General features: G+C 38.0%; 1 non-coding gene across 1 annotated transcript; it reads right to left on the bottom strand.

The window, feature by feature from the left end:
* Nucleotides 1–16319: 16319 nt before the first annotated feature.
* LOC125157973 (U6 spliceosomal RNA) lies at nt 16320–16427 on the bottom strand. Its single transcript, XR_007149112.1, has one exon. It is a non-coding gene; the product is annotated as a U6 spliceosomal RNA (small nuclear RNA).
* Between the last annotated feature and the right edge of the window lie 246 nt (nt 16428–16673).

Genomic DNA, 16673 nt, shown 5'->3' with positions numbered 1-16673 from the left:
TGTATTTTTTAAAAATAACCAGAATACAGCTCAGGTGAGTTTGCATCCCAAACCTATAGTCACATTATTCCTTTTTCTATATTGAGATATAATTGACATATGACATTATATTAGTTTCAGGCCTACAACATAATGATTTGATATTTGTATATATCATTTATCTACTCATTGGCATTTATTCAAAAATTAATTGTGTCATATTTCTTGTTCTTAGTATGGTGGCAGCATAATTCATTGAGATACTAAGTTGAAAATCGTTCTTATAACCCCCCTTCCCCAAGGGCCTTTGCACCAAGCAGGCCTTAGGGACCAGGAACACTGAGCAGAAAGCAGAAATGGTCTTTGTGGCAACATGGATGGACCTAGAGGGTATTATGTTAAGTGAAGTAAGTCAGACAGACAAAGACAAATACCATATGATTTAGCTTATTTGTGGAATATAAGGAACAAAATAAATGAACAAAGAAAACAAACAAACCCCATAATACTCTTAAATACAGAGAACAAACTAGTGGTTGCCAGAGGGGAGGTGGGTGGAGGGAGATGGCAAAATAGATGAAGGGGATTAAGAGGTACAAATTTGCAGTTATAAAACAAGTCACAAAGGTGAAAAGAATAGCATAGGGAATATAGTTAATAATATTGTAATAACACTGTTTGGTGATAGATGGTGACCACACTTATTATGGCAAGCACTGAATAACGTATAAAAATGTTGAATCAGGGGCACTTGGGTGGTGCAGTTAAGTGTCCAACTCTTGATTTTAGCTCAGGTCATGATCCCAGGGTCATGGGATCGAGCCCTCTGGCTCCACACTGAGTGTGGAATCTGCTTAAGATTCTCTCTCCCCCTCTGCCTCTCTCCCCTGCTCCCTCCCCTGCTCTCTCTCTCTCTCTCTTTCTCTCTCTCTCATACATACACACACACACACACATATATATATATATATATATACATACACGTACATATGTATGTATATACACAGAATTGTTGAATCAATATGCTGTATGCATGAGACTAATGTAACATTATATGTTAATTATACTTCAATTTTTAAAAAAGCTGAAATGGTTTAAGGGCAACTTTTCCAAGTGTTTTTTTTTTTAACTCCAAGTTCCTTAAGGGAAGTGTGCTGATTTGAGAGAGGCCAACTGCATAGACTCCATCAACGGTTTTCTTTGAATTAATTTTATTTGAACTCATTTTACATATTGCAGATAAAAGTGAATCTTTAAAGATTCACTTTAAAGATTACCTTTAAAGTGAAGAGATTGGACTAACCCAGGGGTTCTCAACCTGGGGTTTAGCAGATCAGTGAATCTGAGAGAAAAACATTTCCTCTTCATTTTCAGTGATTTCTAACAAAAGTGTCTCCTTCAACTACAAATGTAAGTATCAAACCACAGTCCTGTTAGCAGGTCCTGTGACGTGTCACCAATAGAAATCACAAATACATTTATATCACATGACTGCTGCAGATATCAAAATAATTGTTTATGCTCATTGCTACTTTAAAATCATGGTAGTTATCGGACTGCTGTTAGATCTTGTATTTAGTACATTAAATGAAGAAGTACATATAGCAGTATTCCTATGTCTGATGTTTTATGCATTCAAAAACATTATTATGGGGTTCCTGGCTGGCTCAGTCGGTGGAGCATGTGACTCTTGATCTCGGGTTGTAAGTTCGAGTCCCACAATGGATGTAGAGATTACTTAGAAATAAAATCTTTTTTTATTTTTTTAAAAAAGCATTATTCTAGAAGCCAGATTGAAAGGGCCTCTGGGTCAAAAAAGTAGTTAGAGCCTCTGAACTGGATACTCTGGTTTTGAATGTTCACATTGGTATGTACACATGATCTCTATCTGTCCCTCTGGGAAAATGGCCCATAACTTAGATAAATATCTCTGTGACAAGGTTACACTGACATTTTCATCATTCCATATCTCATACCAAATGCAACCTAGTCCACAAGACAAAATGCCTATGACTTTAAACTCAACCTTCCACGCAAACCTTTCTATTCAATTATTCTCTAACACTTTCACAGCAAAGTGTAGGAAAACAGCATCAGAAACGGAACCAGAAACCTATGTCTTCTAGTTCTGCTGCCTGATCCTGGGAAAGTCATGTAACTTCTCTAAACTTCGTCTATAAACACATTAAGATAATCTGCATCCCTGCCTCCTACTCTGCTCTGGTAGCTGCTGTCGGGGCTCTGTGGACTGCCCTTGGCTTTCATTAAAGGTATTTATATTTGTAAAATAAATAAATAAAAAGGGCACCTGGGTAGCTCAGTCAGTTGAGTGTTCAACTCTTGATTTTGGCTCATGTGTTGATCCTGGGGTCCTGGGATTGAGCTTCACATCAGGCTCTGCACTGAGCATGGAGCCTGCTTGAGATTCTCTCTCTCTCTCTCTCTCTCTCTCTCTCTCTCAACCTCTGCCCCTCTCCCCTGTGCTCTCTCTTAAATAAATAAATAAATAAATGCTAAACACATTAAAATAATCTGTAAAATCTAGAAGCTCCTTTTCCAGTTGTAAAATTCTGTACTTCTGAAGTTGTGTATTTTTCTGCTAGGTGTGTTCTTTGGGATTCAGTTCTTAGTATTCTAAAGTCTACTTGTTTGTTTGTTTATTTATTTATTTATTTAGAGAGAGACAGAGTGAGCATATGGTGGGGGGGTTGCAGAGACAGAAAGAGAGAAAGAGAATTGCAAGCAGGCTTTGCGCTGTCAGTGAGGAGCCCAATGTGGGGCTCAAACTCATGAACTGTGAGATCATGATCTGAGCCCAAATCAAGAGTCAGACGCTTAACTGACTGAGCCACCCAGGTGCCCCCCACTTTTTTTTTTACAGTTTATTTACTTATTTTGAGAGAGTTCTTAGTATTCTATCTTTTAATTAATTCATTAACTTCAGTTATTGAGATGGGAATAACTAAGTAACTAAGCCAGAGGATCCTGGAAAAATTTTCCAATGAGTCATACTTAAGCTAGGTTTTGAAGGCTGAGTATGAGTCCATTAAGTAAGGACAGGACAAGAACACTCCAGGTAGAGAGGACACTGACAAGGCCCAGTGTGCTCAGACCCAGCATATTAAGGGGCTTGATAGGGGTTTGAAAGGGGACCAGATCTGTACTGAGTCTGGGCTCCTTGGCTTATAAGAAAAGGGAGAAAGTGTACAAACAGGTTGAAGTGACATGGTCAAGTTTGTTTTGGATAAATAGCCCTAAGAGCAATGTGAAACATGAGAAAGACCAGTTAGAGGGGCACCTGTGTGGCTCAGTCGGTTAAGCATCCGATTCTTGATTTTGGCTCAGGTCATGATCCTGGGGTCACGAGATGGAGCCCTGCATTGGGCTCCAGCTGAGCCTGGAGCCTGTTTAAGACTCTCTCTCTCTCTCTCTCTCTCTCTCTCTCTCTCCCCCTCTGCCCCCTCCCCTGCTTATGCTCTCACTCTCTCTCTCTCAAATTAAAAAACAAAGAAAAACACACACACACACACACAAAACTGAATTAAAGATCAGTTAGGAAGGAGGATACTGCAACATTTGAAGTGAGAGATAATGGAGACCCAAATCAAAACATTGGCAATGAGAATAGCAAAATGAATAAAAAGAATGGAAGTAGATTATCTCTATAAGAAACTGTGTGTGATGATGAAGGAGGAATCAAGGGTGAGCCTAGTTTCTAGTGAGGACAACTGAGTGCAGAGTGGTATTGAAGGGAGCAATTATTAACCAGAACAGGGAACACAAGAAGAAGAAAAGGCTCTCTGGGGAGGAAAGCTAAGATTTGTGATGTTGAGTTTGAGGAGCCTATTTGACCTCCAGAGAGAAAGTCTGGCCAGCCCTTGGAAATAAGGGCATGGAATTCTGGAGAAAGATATCTTTGGAGATATAGAATTATAAAAATCACAAGAGGTGGCTGAAGCCATTTAATCAGCTTCCCCACCACCACCAATAGTACCACCACCTCGTGGTCCCTCTGCAGTGCTGCACCTCACCAATCCCCTAGAGTCCTGACTCCTAAGCTTGCTATTAAGGTTCACAACAGCTTCCTCCTCACCCTCACCTCTCCCACTAACCTTTGTTACTCCATAACACATCTCTGTGTTAGTTAGGACATGGGCAAGATTGCTGTAGCAAAGGAACTCCAAAGTACAATAGCTATAGATTACAGGAGTTTCTTTCTTTCTTATATAACAGTTCAGGGCCTGTAGGGCAGCTCTGTTCCATAAAGATATATAGGAACATAGACTGATAGTGAGCTCTGCCATTCTCGGCATGCCTCTTAGGACCCAAGGGATTGTTCCAATCATTGTCATTTCCCAATTGGTGTGGGAAAAATCAGGGCAAGAAGCATCATCTTTTTTGTTTATTTATTTTTTATTTTTTAAGTAATCTCTACCCCTAACATGGGGCTCAAACTCACAACCCTGAGAGTCGCATGCTCTAATGGCTGAACCAGCCAGGCACCCCAAGAAAACTTCATCTTTTAAAAAAAAAGTTGATTTATTTATTTATTTTGAGAGAGAGAGTGCACGCATGCATGGGAAGGGCAGAAGAGAGACACAGAATCCCAAGCAAGCTCAGCGCTTAGCTCAGAGCCCAACTGGGGGCTGAATCTAATGACCGCAGATTTTGACCACAAGGTCATGACCTGAGCTGGTAGCAAGAGTTGGAAGCTTAACCGACTGAGTCACCCAGGCACCCCAAAGCTCCATCTTTAATAAAGATAAATACACATTGGGGTGCCTGGGTGGCTCAGTTGGTTAAGCGCTCGACTTTGGCTCAGGTCATGATCTCACAGTTCGTGGGTTTGAGCCCCACGTCTGGATCTGTGCTGACAGCTCAGAGCCTGGAGCCTGCTTGGGATTCTGTGTCTCCCTCTCTCTATGGCACTCCACCACTCATGCTCTGTTTCCCTTTCTCTCAAAAATAAATAAACATTAAAAAATTTAAAAAAAAGATAAATACACATTATTTGAGCTCACTCACATCCCATTCAGCCAAACTCAGTCACATGACCATACACCTACCTTCAAGGGAGACTGAGAAATGTAGTATCTTGGTGGGCAGCCATGTGATGAGCTCATGCTCACAGGGGCTCTGTAACTAAAATGTAGAAAGGGATAATGGACACAGGGAACAATTAGCAAACTTTGACATTTCTAAAGCCCCGGCCATCTAAATAAATACCCATGCATACCTTTATTTACACACATAGAATACATTAATCTCTCCCCTCAGGAGACAACCCAAAGTGCAATCCAGGAGCACCTAGATACTTTTCCTGTCTTGTGTTCCATTTTCTTTCCTTCCTTGACTTCTTTTGGACTTATAATTTTATTCTTAATTTTTTTAATGTTTATTTATTTTTGAGAGAGAGAGAGAGCATGAGCAGGGGAGGAGCAAAGAGAAAGGGAGACACAGAATCCAAAGCGGGCTCCAGGCTCTGAGTTGTCAGCACAGACCCTGACGGGGGACTCGAACTCACAGGTCATGAGATCATGACCTAAGTCAAAGTCAGACGCTTAACTGACTGAGCCACCCAGGTGCCCATGGATTGGTAATTTTCATCATTCAATTTTAAAGTCTCTTTTAGTTTAGATATCCTCGACTTTTCTTCTATTCTTTTGGTGGTTATCCTAGTTATAGCATGTACCCTTCACTTATAAATATCTAATGCTAAGTGATATCTTTCCTCCCCTCTAAATGTGAGAAAATTAGAATATTTAACCCCCTCCTAAACTTTTATGCTATTATTGTCATGCATTTTAAATATCTATTTCCACAGGACATCATAATAAGTTTCATAGTCAATGTTCATTTAAACTTACCCATTATGTTTTGCTGTTCATTTTTCCTAGTGGTTCTTGCTCATGGTTTTTTATCTCTTATTAAGACTTAGTTATCTTTGACTATGTGCTAGAAAGATTATTTGTAGAAAAAACTGATGCCAAGTTTGATGTTTCTTCTAGAGAGAATGGCCATTTGCTTTTTCCAGGATCACTTTAGTTCAAGTTCAAGATTTGAGATTTTCTTAGCAAGCCACTTCCAGTTCACCCTTACTCGTAGGGGACTGTGTGCATGTGGAACAGGGTGTGGTTTATCAGGTGTCCACCTTTGTCAGGTCCTGATCTGACTTTTGTCTCCCTAATCCCATAAGGTTGCCTAACAGCTCACCCTCTCAAATGTCTCTTCAGGATCAGCTAATGACCCTAAGGTAAACATGTTTGAAAATGGCTAGGCTCACCCCTCTGCATTTCCATTTTCTTCCAGATCTCATCCTAGTAATTTGTGAATGTTTTATTTTTATTTTATTTTTTATTTTTAAAAGTTTACATCCAAATTAGTTAGCATATAGTGCAACAATGATTTCAGGAGTAGATTCCTTAGTGCCCCTTACCCATTTAGCCCATCCCCCCCCTCCCACAACCCCTCCAGTAACTCTGTTTGTTCTCCATATTTAAGAGTCTCTTATGTTTTTGTCCCCCTCCCTGTTTTTATATTATTTTTGCTTCCCTTCCCTTGTGTTCATCTTTTTGTCTCTTAAATTCCTCATATGGGTAAAGTCATATGATATTTGTCTTTCTCTAATTTCACTTAGCATAATACCCTCCAGTTCCATCCACGTAGTTGCAAATGGCAAGATTTCATTCTTTTTGATTGTTGAGTAATACTCCTTTTTATATATATACCACATCTTCTTTATCCATTCATCCATCGATGGACATTTGGGCTCTTTCCATACTTTGGCTATTGTGGATAGTGCTGCTATAAACATGGGGGTGCATGTGTCCCTTGGAAACAGCACACCTGTATCCCGTGGATAAATGCCTAGTAGTGCCATTGCTGGGTTGTAGGGTAGTTCTATTTTTAGTTTTTTGAGGAACCTCCATACTGTTTTCCAGGTGGCTGCACCAGCTTGCATTCCCATTTTGTTAGCTTTTTGATGCTTCTAAGAAGATTTTTAGTAAATTATGTTCAGCAGGAAGGGTGATCAGAATTAGCTAGTGTGCCATTACTGAAATTGGAAGTATTACTTCTTCAGAGTTCCTAGAACAACATTTCTCAAGATGGGGGTCCATGGACCAGGTGCATCAAAATCACATTATGCTTCTTAAAAATTGGGATTGCAGGGCTGCCATCTCAACTTCATTCAGAACCGATGGCACCAAAACCCAGAAGTCTGCCCTTTTGGAAAGCTCTCAGGCTCTATTTATTAAGACTTAAGTTTGAGAAATCTTGCCCCAAAGCTCAGCACAACACTCTTAATAATAGGCATTCAAGGAATTTGACTTGATTTTTGTTTTAAGGTCATGTAGATCAGAAGAAAGTCAAATACATGACCCAGTCAGAATTTGGTTAATGCTTACATCTCCTATCTCCTCACCATTTGAAAAAATCCTCAAGACAGGATGATCCTAAGGAGGAACTCTCAAGAACCAAGACCCTATCTAGAGTCAAAGTTTAATCCTGTCACATTCACTTGTCTCAGGAGTAGCATTCATTTTGATCAGTCATGGATGGCAGGTACTTGAATGTGCTTGTTAGTCACTAAGGAAAGGTTTGGGAAAGAAGTTAAGGTTACCTTAAAGATATCTTGACCACCAAATCTACTGGTGAATCCATTTGTGAACTAGCCTCAAAAAAGAAACCCAAAAAACCCAACCTGTTTTTTTAAGGCTATTTTATAATTGGATATCAATTATAAATATTAAGATATCTCCCCCAATATTATTTGGCTAAATAAGAAGTTAACACCATGTTGGTCTTCAACATTATTTTGAAATTTTACTGGTCCAAAAAATCTGTAGATCTTGAAATCACTGACTTACACCTCCTCAAGCCACTCCAGTTTCCAGTAATCAAGAAAGCCCTTGGCCTGCTTGTTAATGTTTCTGCAAATAGCAGGCAAATCTGCATTCCAAACTGTCAGGAACATGATTAATTATCTATTTGGATTAGCCAACAAAATCCATGTTCTTGTGTTTGTGACACGCTTACTTAAATTTCTTAGCTTTGGTCATTCTTTTGAGTTACAATGTTTTTTGAAATGTTTGTCTTTGCTTTCCTGCAGGACAAAAAGGAAAAAAAAAGAAAAAAAAAAACCAAACCAACCAAACAAAACCCAATGCCGACCAGTTGCTGACGGACATTTAAAGATTTCTCATTGCTGCACCAACATGTGGTCTTAGGTTTCTTCAACCTTTAAAGGAAAAACTTTGAATGAGTTCTTGTGTTTTCCACAGCTGAATAACCTTAATATGGAAACGTACTCATGTTACACACCATAGACATCAATAGAAAGTTTCAGAAAATTTGAGCTTTTTAATCAGATGATCTAGTGCTCTACTCAGAAAATAAAATTCCATGGGGAAACTGCTACTCAGGATAGACTTTGTTCTTTTATAATCTTCATTTTCTTTCATTGCTCTGTAATCAAGAGGATACTTCAATAACCATCTGAATAGCGAGGATGGGATTAAAAATGAGCGGTTATGAACTTTTTAAAAACCAGATCTGTTTTGGAAACTACTATCAGTTGGAGAGTGGTTTATATGTGAACTGTGCTAAAATCCTTAAAGGTAAGCCAACTCTGAATATGCATTACTGATGAAATCATGTTTGTCACTGTGGTAAACTAATAGGATAGCATATGTTAAGTGGGCTGTGGTAACTTATGTAACCTATCATTTAAAAATCATCACATGCCCTTATGGTTTCATTTAACCTGATTAATCTGCTTTGGTAATGGAATCATTTATACCCAATTAGATATATCTAGATTATGATGCTAAGGAAAGGGTAATTTGTGAGTAATAAGATATCTCTAAAATCTGTAGGTTGGGGGCAACATCACCATTTTAGGTTTTTACAGATACCTATTCATTTGTGTCTCTAAGGCCAAAAACTGGCCTTGCTTTAAGCCACATGTTTTATTTCTGTAGACTCTTTAGAAATCCATTCGTGGCTCTTTATTTCATCAGCTTCCACCATACTGAGTTTGTATCTATTAAGGTGGGTGGAGTGTATGCAACACTTGATAATGTGAAGAAAAATTACCCAACACTTGGAACAAAAGCAAAAGGATGACTGCTTGTCCTTTGAATGTTGGACTAAAGCTTTATTTCAAGGTCTTTATCTAACAGGCCCACTCAAGGATTATTTAGTTCTTCAGAGGAATGCACTGTTGCTTGATTAAAGCTCAGACAAGTTAACTTGTAGATTTTTGTCCAGGAGAGATGCAAAAGATTTCTGTGCAGAATTTCTGGTTTTATGGTCCTATTTTGCTTCTAATTGAGCAAACTTATTTTAGCATGCTTTCCCTTTTTGAACATATAAATCTCTGTCTTTCAAATTCTCCTTTGTCCCAGATTTATCATCCTCCTTCTTTCTTCATTAATGCATAAAACCTGTGACACGTAATCATCCTATATTTTCATTACGGTCATGTTTTTCAAAGTTAAACTTTGTCTCTATGAAGAAAAAGAGATGAATCTCACCAGGCTTTCAAGAAAATGAATCTCCTTTCTTTAGTTCATGCAATTTCACCTCTCTGGGGAACATATTTTATAGGAATTATGTCAATGCATTTTGATTCCCCCCTTTAAATCCTATTTCTTGTTAGCCTTCTGATAGAGTCATCAAGCTTACTGTCCCAAGAAAGAAAGGACAGGCAGGTGCTGCTCATAACAGAGAGGCCATTCATCTGCTTTGAATTTCAAAGCTCATTTTCTTCACCTTTTTTTAGTAAGACAATGTACATAAAACCCAAGCTTTTTGGAGAAAGGGATTTCCAAATGACAAAGCCTTCCTTTTTAATACATAGGGCCTGAGTGTAGAATGGAAGGGAGACACTCCAGGCTGTAAAGAATGAAGGGAAAAGCAATTCTGGGTCAGTTATAGGGGAAAAGGGGGTAGAGTCTGGGAGGGAAGTCACAAGACACAACTGTCCCGATCTCCTCCCAGGTTAAAGTACTAGGGCAGAAAGTAGGTTAGCTAGGTTGCTGGGAAAGCAGAGGACAGAAGGGGTGAGGTCTGGATTGTGCTTTTCTTTGGGAGGATTAACATCTGCCCTTTGCCATTTTGAGGTCATGAAAGCCACACTCCCTCTCACACCTGGATGTCTTCTTGGAGAAGAGTTTAGGGAGGGGTAGAAATCTTAGAGGTTGAGTTCTTAACAGAGTTATCCAAGTAGAGACTGATCACCTACAAAAACATTTTAAATTATAGTATTGAATTGAGGTTAATAAATTGGACTTGGGGGGTGCCTGGGTGGCTCAGTCAGTTAAGCATCTGACTTTGGCTCAGGTCATGAGCCATTTGTGTGAGTTCGAGCCTCATGTTGAGCTCGCGTTGAGCTTAGAGCCTGGAGCCTGCTTCAGATTCTGTGCCTCCTCTCTCTACCCCTCCTATGCTCATGCTCTCTCTCTCTCTCAAAAATAAAAAAAAAAACATTAAAAAATAATAAAAAATAAATTGAACTTGATCTTGTCCCTCCTCTCAGCTTCCACCTAGAATATGGAAGCTTGTTAAGTTAGATCAGAGCAGACTTAGATAAGAAAGCTACATTTTTAGCCAAGCTAAGGATATTATGAGTAAATTTGAAAGGTTGTGTCAGGGAGGAAAAATTTCTTCTGCCCTTCAAGATCCTTCTAGCTGGACTAAGAATCAAATTGACACGAGACAGATTGATTTTTTTTTTTTTTTTACATAAGGTCCACACCCAGTGTTGGGCTTGAACTCATGACCCCAAGATCAAGAGTCACATGCTACACTGACTGAGCCAGCCAGGTGCCCTGACATGAGACAGATTAACAGGAATAAATCAAATTTAACTCCATAGGTATGGGGGAATCCACAGACATGGAAATTCCAAAGATAGTCAAGCAACATGAGGCTATATGAGCTCAGGAGCAGGGTAGGGGTCTGAGGATACAAAGGGGGAGAAAAACTTATTAACAGAAAGGTGAGAGGAGTTTTGTTGTGCAAAAAAAACAAAGTTGTCTTATTATGTGGATAAGTTTCTTAGGTAGAGAGGAATCTCTGTAAATAGCTGTCTTTCTGGTATCAGCAGGCAGTTGAGGGGGGATAAAGAGTTTTTCCTTACCCTACTGGGTTTTGATTGCTTTTGACTCGAAATAATGTTCATGCCAGAGTGGGCCATCTTGGAGCGTACTGCCCTTGGCCCCTGTAGTTCCCTCCTCTGACACTTCCCTTAAGCTTCACGTATAAAAGTTGAGCAGGTAGATCATTCTGTCTTGGTGGACCAGTCCTTGCAATAAGTCAGTTCAGTTAAACCCATTTCAGGAGACAGTGATGGAGCTGTGTCCTCAAAGTTGGGCCTATGGTTTAAGCAATCAGGTTTTAAATAAGAGGCATTTCTATGGAAACAAAAGAAAAAAAATGGTTAATGATTGGATCAAATTATAAACCAGTTTGCGAGTTCTGAGGGTATCCAGTTGAGATTTCTAGATGTCAAGCTTGAATCATCTGTGGATAGAGTGACAGCAGGTGGTGGCAGTCTGATAGATTTTCTCGGTTTATAGTTCAAGTGTTTGTAGTGATCTTTTTTTCTTTTTCTTTTTTTTTTTAAAGAGGAGTTTATTTGACATTCTTTCTGTTAGAATTACATACTTCTGGAAACCTAATTTCTTTCTTTCTTTCTTTCTTTCTTTCTTTTTTTTTTTTTTTTTAGGTAAGCTCTATACCCATTGTGGGACTTGAACTCACCACCCTGACATCAAGACTCCTGTGTTTCACTGACTGAGCCAGCCAGGTGGCCTGTGGTGATCCTTCTGAAAGGCCCACAGAGCAACAGGCATAAAGGTTGCCTGTATGGGAGCTACTGTGGAGATTTCTCTGAAGTTTACATTAAGTCGTTCCTATTTAGTTCGCAGGGCTTCAGGAGAAAGGATAGTCTTAGTTCTCAAATGTATCCAACTCAGAAAGATGGGAAAAGACTCAGAAATGTTACTTTGGAGAATGGTAGCCAGACATTGGAAGAAACTAGAAGAAATCAGGATCTGGTCTAGTTTATAAGAAACAGTATTAGAATCTAATATTTACTTGGTGTGTTATTGAAACATATTTTCTCTCTATAATCACCCTCATTCTACCAAAGATAGCCTAATTAATACTAATCTATTTGCTAAATAAGTCTAGTTTCAAAACACCTTGGCCTGATCATTTATATAAGTGCAGTGAGAAGATCAGTTGAAGGGCATCTTGGTGGCTCAGTCGGTTAAGCCTTTGACTCTTGATTTCGGCTCAGGTCATGATCTCATGGTTCATGGGATTGAGACCCATGTCGGGCTCTGTGCTGACTGTGCGGGGCCTGCTTGGGATTCTCTCTGCCTCTCTCTCTGCCCTTCCTCTGCACACAAGCTCACTCTCTCAAAATAAATAAATAACTTGTAAAAAAGTAAAATATAAGAACATTCGGGGCGACTGGCTGGCTCAGTCAGTGGAGCATGAGACTCTTGATCTCAGGGTTGTGAATTTGAGCCCTGTGTTGGGTATAGAGATAACTTAAAAATAAAATCTTTAAATTTTTTTTTAATCTTAAAAAATACATATAAGAGCACTCAACTGACAGTTTCTGAATTCTGGAGGCATCAGGTAGGAACAAAAGATAAATGTTTCAATTTGTTCACAAAGGTATATTTTATCAAATTGCTGTAAATCAGTAAGCTTAAGAGAAAAAATGTTTTTAAGTTTATTAATGAGAGAGAGTGTTCACAAAAATGGGGGAGGGGCAGAAAGAGAGGGAGAGAGACAATCCCAAGCAGGCTCTGTGCTGTGAGTGCAGAACCAGAACCATGTGAGATCATGACCTGAGCTGAGATCAAGAGCCAACCAGTCAGTTTCTCACTCTATGAGAAAAAAAAATTTTTTTTAATTGGAAAAACAAAGCATTTTTTTAAAGAGTCAGCAACATTTTAAACAGAAAGTCATGGGGCTCCTGTGTGCCTCAGTTGGTTAAGCATTGACTTTGGCTCAGGTCATGATCTCACAGTTCATGAGTTCCAGGCTCACATTGGACTCTCTGCTGTCAGTGTGGAGCCTGCTTTGGAAACTCTGTCTCCCTCTCTCTGCTCCTTCTCTGGGTGCGTGTGCACGTTGGCGTGCTCTCTCTCTCTGTCTCAAAAATAAAACATTTCTTAAAAATTAAAAAAATAAACAGTCATAAAAATTACAATTACTTCCTCACTTCATTGAGTCTCATGTTATTAATTTTCATTCTGCTTAAATCCAGTTTTCCCTCTAGTTTTAGAAATTCTTAGTTCAGTTTAGGATCAGTTTAGGATCCTAAGGTTATCAGAAACCTATACTTTGAGGTTTTCTATGAATATCTTTAATATGAAACACATTTGCAACATCATCAGAGTAAAACAGTAACTGTAAATGACCAGACTTAAAAGTGGCCATGGTCAGAGATGTAATTAGAGTTCATTACAATGTAATTGACAAGAAAATTTGGTTATGGGGTCACCTGGGTGGCTCAGTTGGTTAAGCATCTGACTCGATCTCAGCGCAGGTCATAATCTCATGGATTGTGAGAATGAGCCCTGAGTCAGGCTTTGTGCTGACAGCACAGAGCCTGCTTGGGATTCTCTCCTTCCCTCTCTCTCTCTGCCCCTGCCCTGCTTGCTCTCTCTCACTCTCTCAAAAATAAATAAACATTAAAAAAAAGGAAGAAAATTTGGTTATGTCTGTGATACACAACATTTCAAGTTGATAACATACCAGGACTTCAGATTTCTAGGAGTTTCATACAGTTTTTAGAATTATCCTAATAACATTTATATACAATAGCATCTACACAAATATAATCTTAAGAGGGTTTAGTATCACTTATTTGACAAGGTTTCTGATGTAATTTAACATACTAAATAAGCCTAATTTGTTTAATGTCTCATACAATCTTTGAAATGTTCCAGGAACTCTCTGAAACACCTTGGTGAGATTGGGGTCAAAAAACTTAATTTTAGACTGTGATTTTGGGAAGTATGCCAAAAAACTATTAAAAGGTTTGAAAATGTAATTAAGTAAAATCATAAAATATTATGAAACAATATTTATCCATTTAACCAAAGTGACAATAAAAGGTATTAAAGGCAAATACGGAAGGTTACATAGTAGTGAGCAAAATTTAGCTTTTTTAATATTAAGACTCAGGTTTTTTTTAAGTAATCACAGACCCAATAAAAATAGGAAATTATTTTGACAAAACACAGAATCCTTGGGTTTTTTTAGGCAGATACCTTTAACGATAAAGAAAAACTTTTGTTTATAATTTCTTATTAAGAGCAGATGAATAGGGATGCCTGGGTGGCTCATTCGCTTGGGTGTCCGACTTCGGCTGGGGTCATGATTTCACGGTTTGTGAGTTCAAGCCCCCAGTCAGACTCCATGCTGACAGTTTCGGGGCCTGGAGCCTGCTTCTGATTCTGTGTCTCCCTCTCTCTCTGCCCCTCCCCTGCTTGCACTCTCTTTCTCAAAAATAAACATTAAAAAAAAAACAGATGAATAGTTCAAGAAAACTTTGTCCTTTTAACAAAAACACAATTTTAATATTTGATATTAAAATTCATTTACTTAAATTTATGTTAATCTTAGCCAGTACAGACTGCACATAAAATTCCTTTCAAAAGATTCTTTTCCAGTAAATCTTTTACAACTGTTTTTACATTCACATTTTGTCCTCAGTTTAAATAACTGGCCCCATTTTAGGACGAAATTATTTTCTTTCCCTCAACAAAAGTGTATTTCTATTTCTTATGCTACTTCTTACCAAAAACAAACATCTTATTTCCCAGCAAACAGAGTTGTTTCCCTGATTATTTCCAGTAGTCTTATTTACATTTATTAGAATTCAGAACTTTTAGAAACCTTAGTTTCTGGTGAAAACGAAGTAGTAACTGTGAACCATCAGTTATACGATTATTCTTTATATTAGCAAACTTATGAATACATTTCCTAATTTTTATACATGTGCTTTATTCATAGTACCGTATTTAAATAAAGCACAAACCAAGTTCACTAACAGACCCAATTTATCTTTAGTTTCTCTGCGATAAGACAAAAACAGATAAACTTATGTTTCATACTTGATGTTTTATTATTTTATCTTACTTCGAAGTGATTTAGGTAATCAATAAATTTAACCTAATTCATTATTTAACAGCAAAATTTTAAAGTTTCATGTTATCAAAGATTTTGAAGCTACTTAAAAGTTTACTTACCTTTTTACTTTATTTACATCTATTTAATTTACTTGTTTTAACAATTATGTTTAGATTAGTCACAAAACTTTATGAGGCATTAGACAAAGTCAACCATGATTGTGGGTGTCTTTTTGGACAAATTTTGCAATAGAAATAATGAATTTATTTGACTTTCAGTGAACATAGGCAGACTAAAAGTTCTATATTTAATGCTAGTAACTCTAAAAACGTGTATTTTAATTTAACCAACAACCTTAAATTAGCTTTAATATTGAATATTTCCCCAGATCATGTGAACCTGAAAAACATTTGGGTTAGTTTCTGTCTTTCTGAGTTTTAAATGTCCAATCTTATAAGTGCTTACCTTCAAACCAACCACATAGAGCTTTTTTACAAGTTAATTTTGGCAAGACTATCGAGAGGTAGCGAAAATATTACACATTTACAACATATATGGACACACATATACAGACAAGATGCAATAAAAAATCTTATAGCTTGTTTTTACTAATATTTGTGGAGAAAACATTAGGAGCTCAATTTCCAAATGCCACCATTTTTTTTTTCTGTTGAAAATTTTCTCCCCAGAAGTTGCATTTCAAAAAATGACTTACATCCTAGAAAGGATGAGAATTGAACATTTACATCACAAAGGCACAGAGTATCCAAGTTTTCTCCAAGGTTGAGATTTGGAACATATCTGCCTGTTAAAAGAGCCACTAGAGTCTGGGCTGAAGAGGTCTATCAGCAGTTTGCCTTTCAAAAAGGCCTCTCCCTCCCCGATCCCACACTGACACACAGCCCTTTTTTTCCCCATTCTTGAGTAGGCACTGTTTACATTTTATTTTATTTTATTTTATTTTATTTATAATTCTTTAAAAATGTTTATTTTGGGGGGGGAGGGGCTGACGGGGGGGGGGCAGAGAGTCCGAAGCAGGCTCTGTGCTGACAGCAGAGAGCCTGATGTGGGGTTTGAACTCAAGAACTGTGAAATTATGACCTGAACTGAAGTCAGAAGCTTAACGGACTGAGCTATCCAGGTGCCCCTATTATTTTTTTATTTTTTAATTAAAAAAAAAAAATCTGAAATGCTTCATCAATTTGTGTGTCATCTTTGCTCAAGGGCCATACTAATTCTTCTCTGTATCATTACAATTTTAGTACGTGTGCTCCCAAAGTGAGCACTCTGTTTACATTTCAAAGACATAAGATTTATTTTGATTTCAAGGGACAGAGAATCTAAAAAATTTTTTTTTTCTCTTAGAATTTCAGTATAACTGTGATTTACAAATTTTCCTTTTTTCTCCTCAGTACAGGACAATTTTGTTCCAATATCCAGACCTTTTATAATATCTACAAACATTTTGAGAGGAATAGGTGAGGTTCAGGGAGTGGTAAAGATAGGTATGCTTTGACTTGTTTCTAGAGTTG

The sequence above is a fragment of the Prionailurus viverrinus genome, chromosome X (genome assembly GCF_022837055.1).
Source record: "Prionailurus viverrinus isolate Anna chromosome X, UM_Priviv_1.0, whole genome shotgun sequence".
Taxonomy (NCBI): Eukaryota; Metazoa; Chordata; class Mammalia; order Carnivora; family Felidae; genus Prionailurus; species Prionailurus viverrinus.
This window is presented reverse-complemented; position numbering and strand designations above follow the sequence as displayed.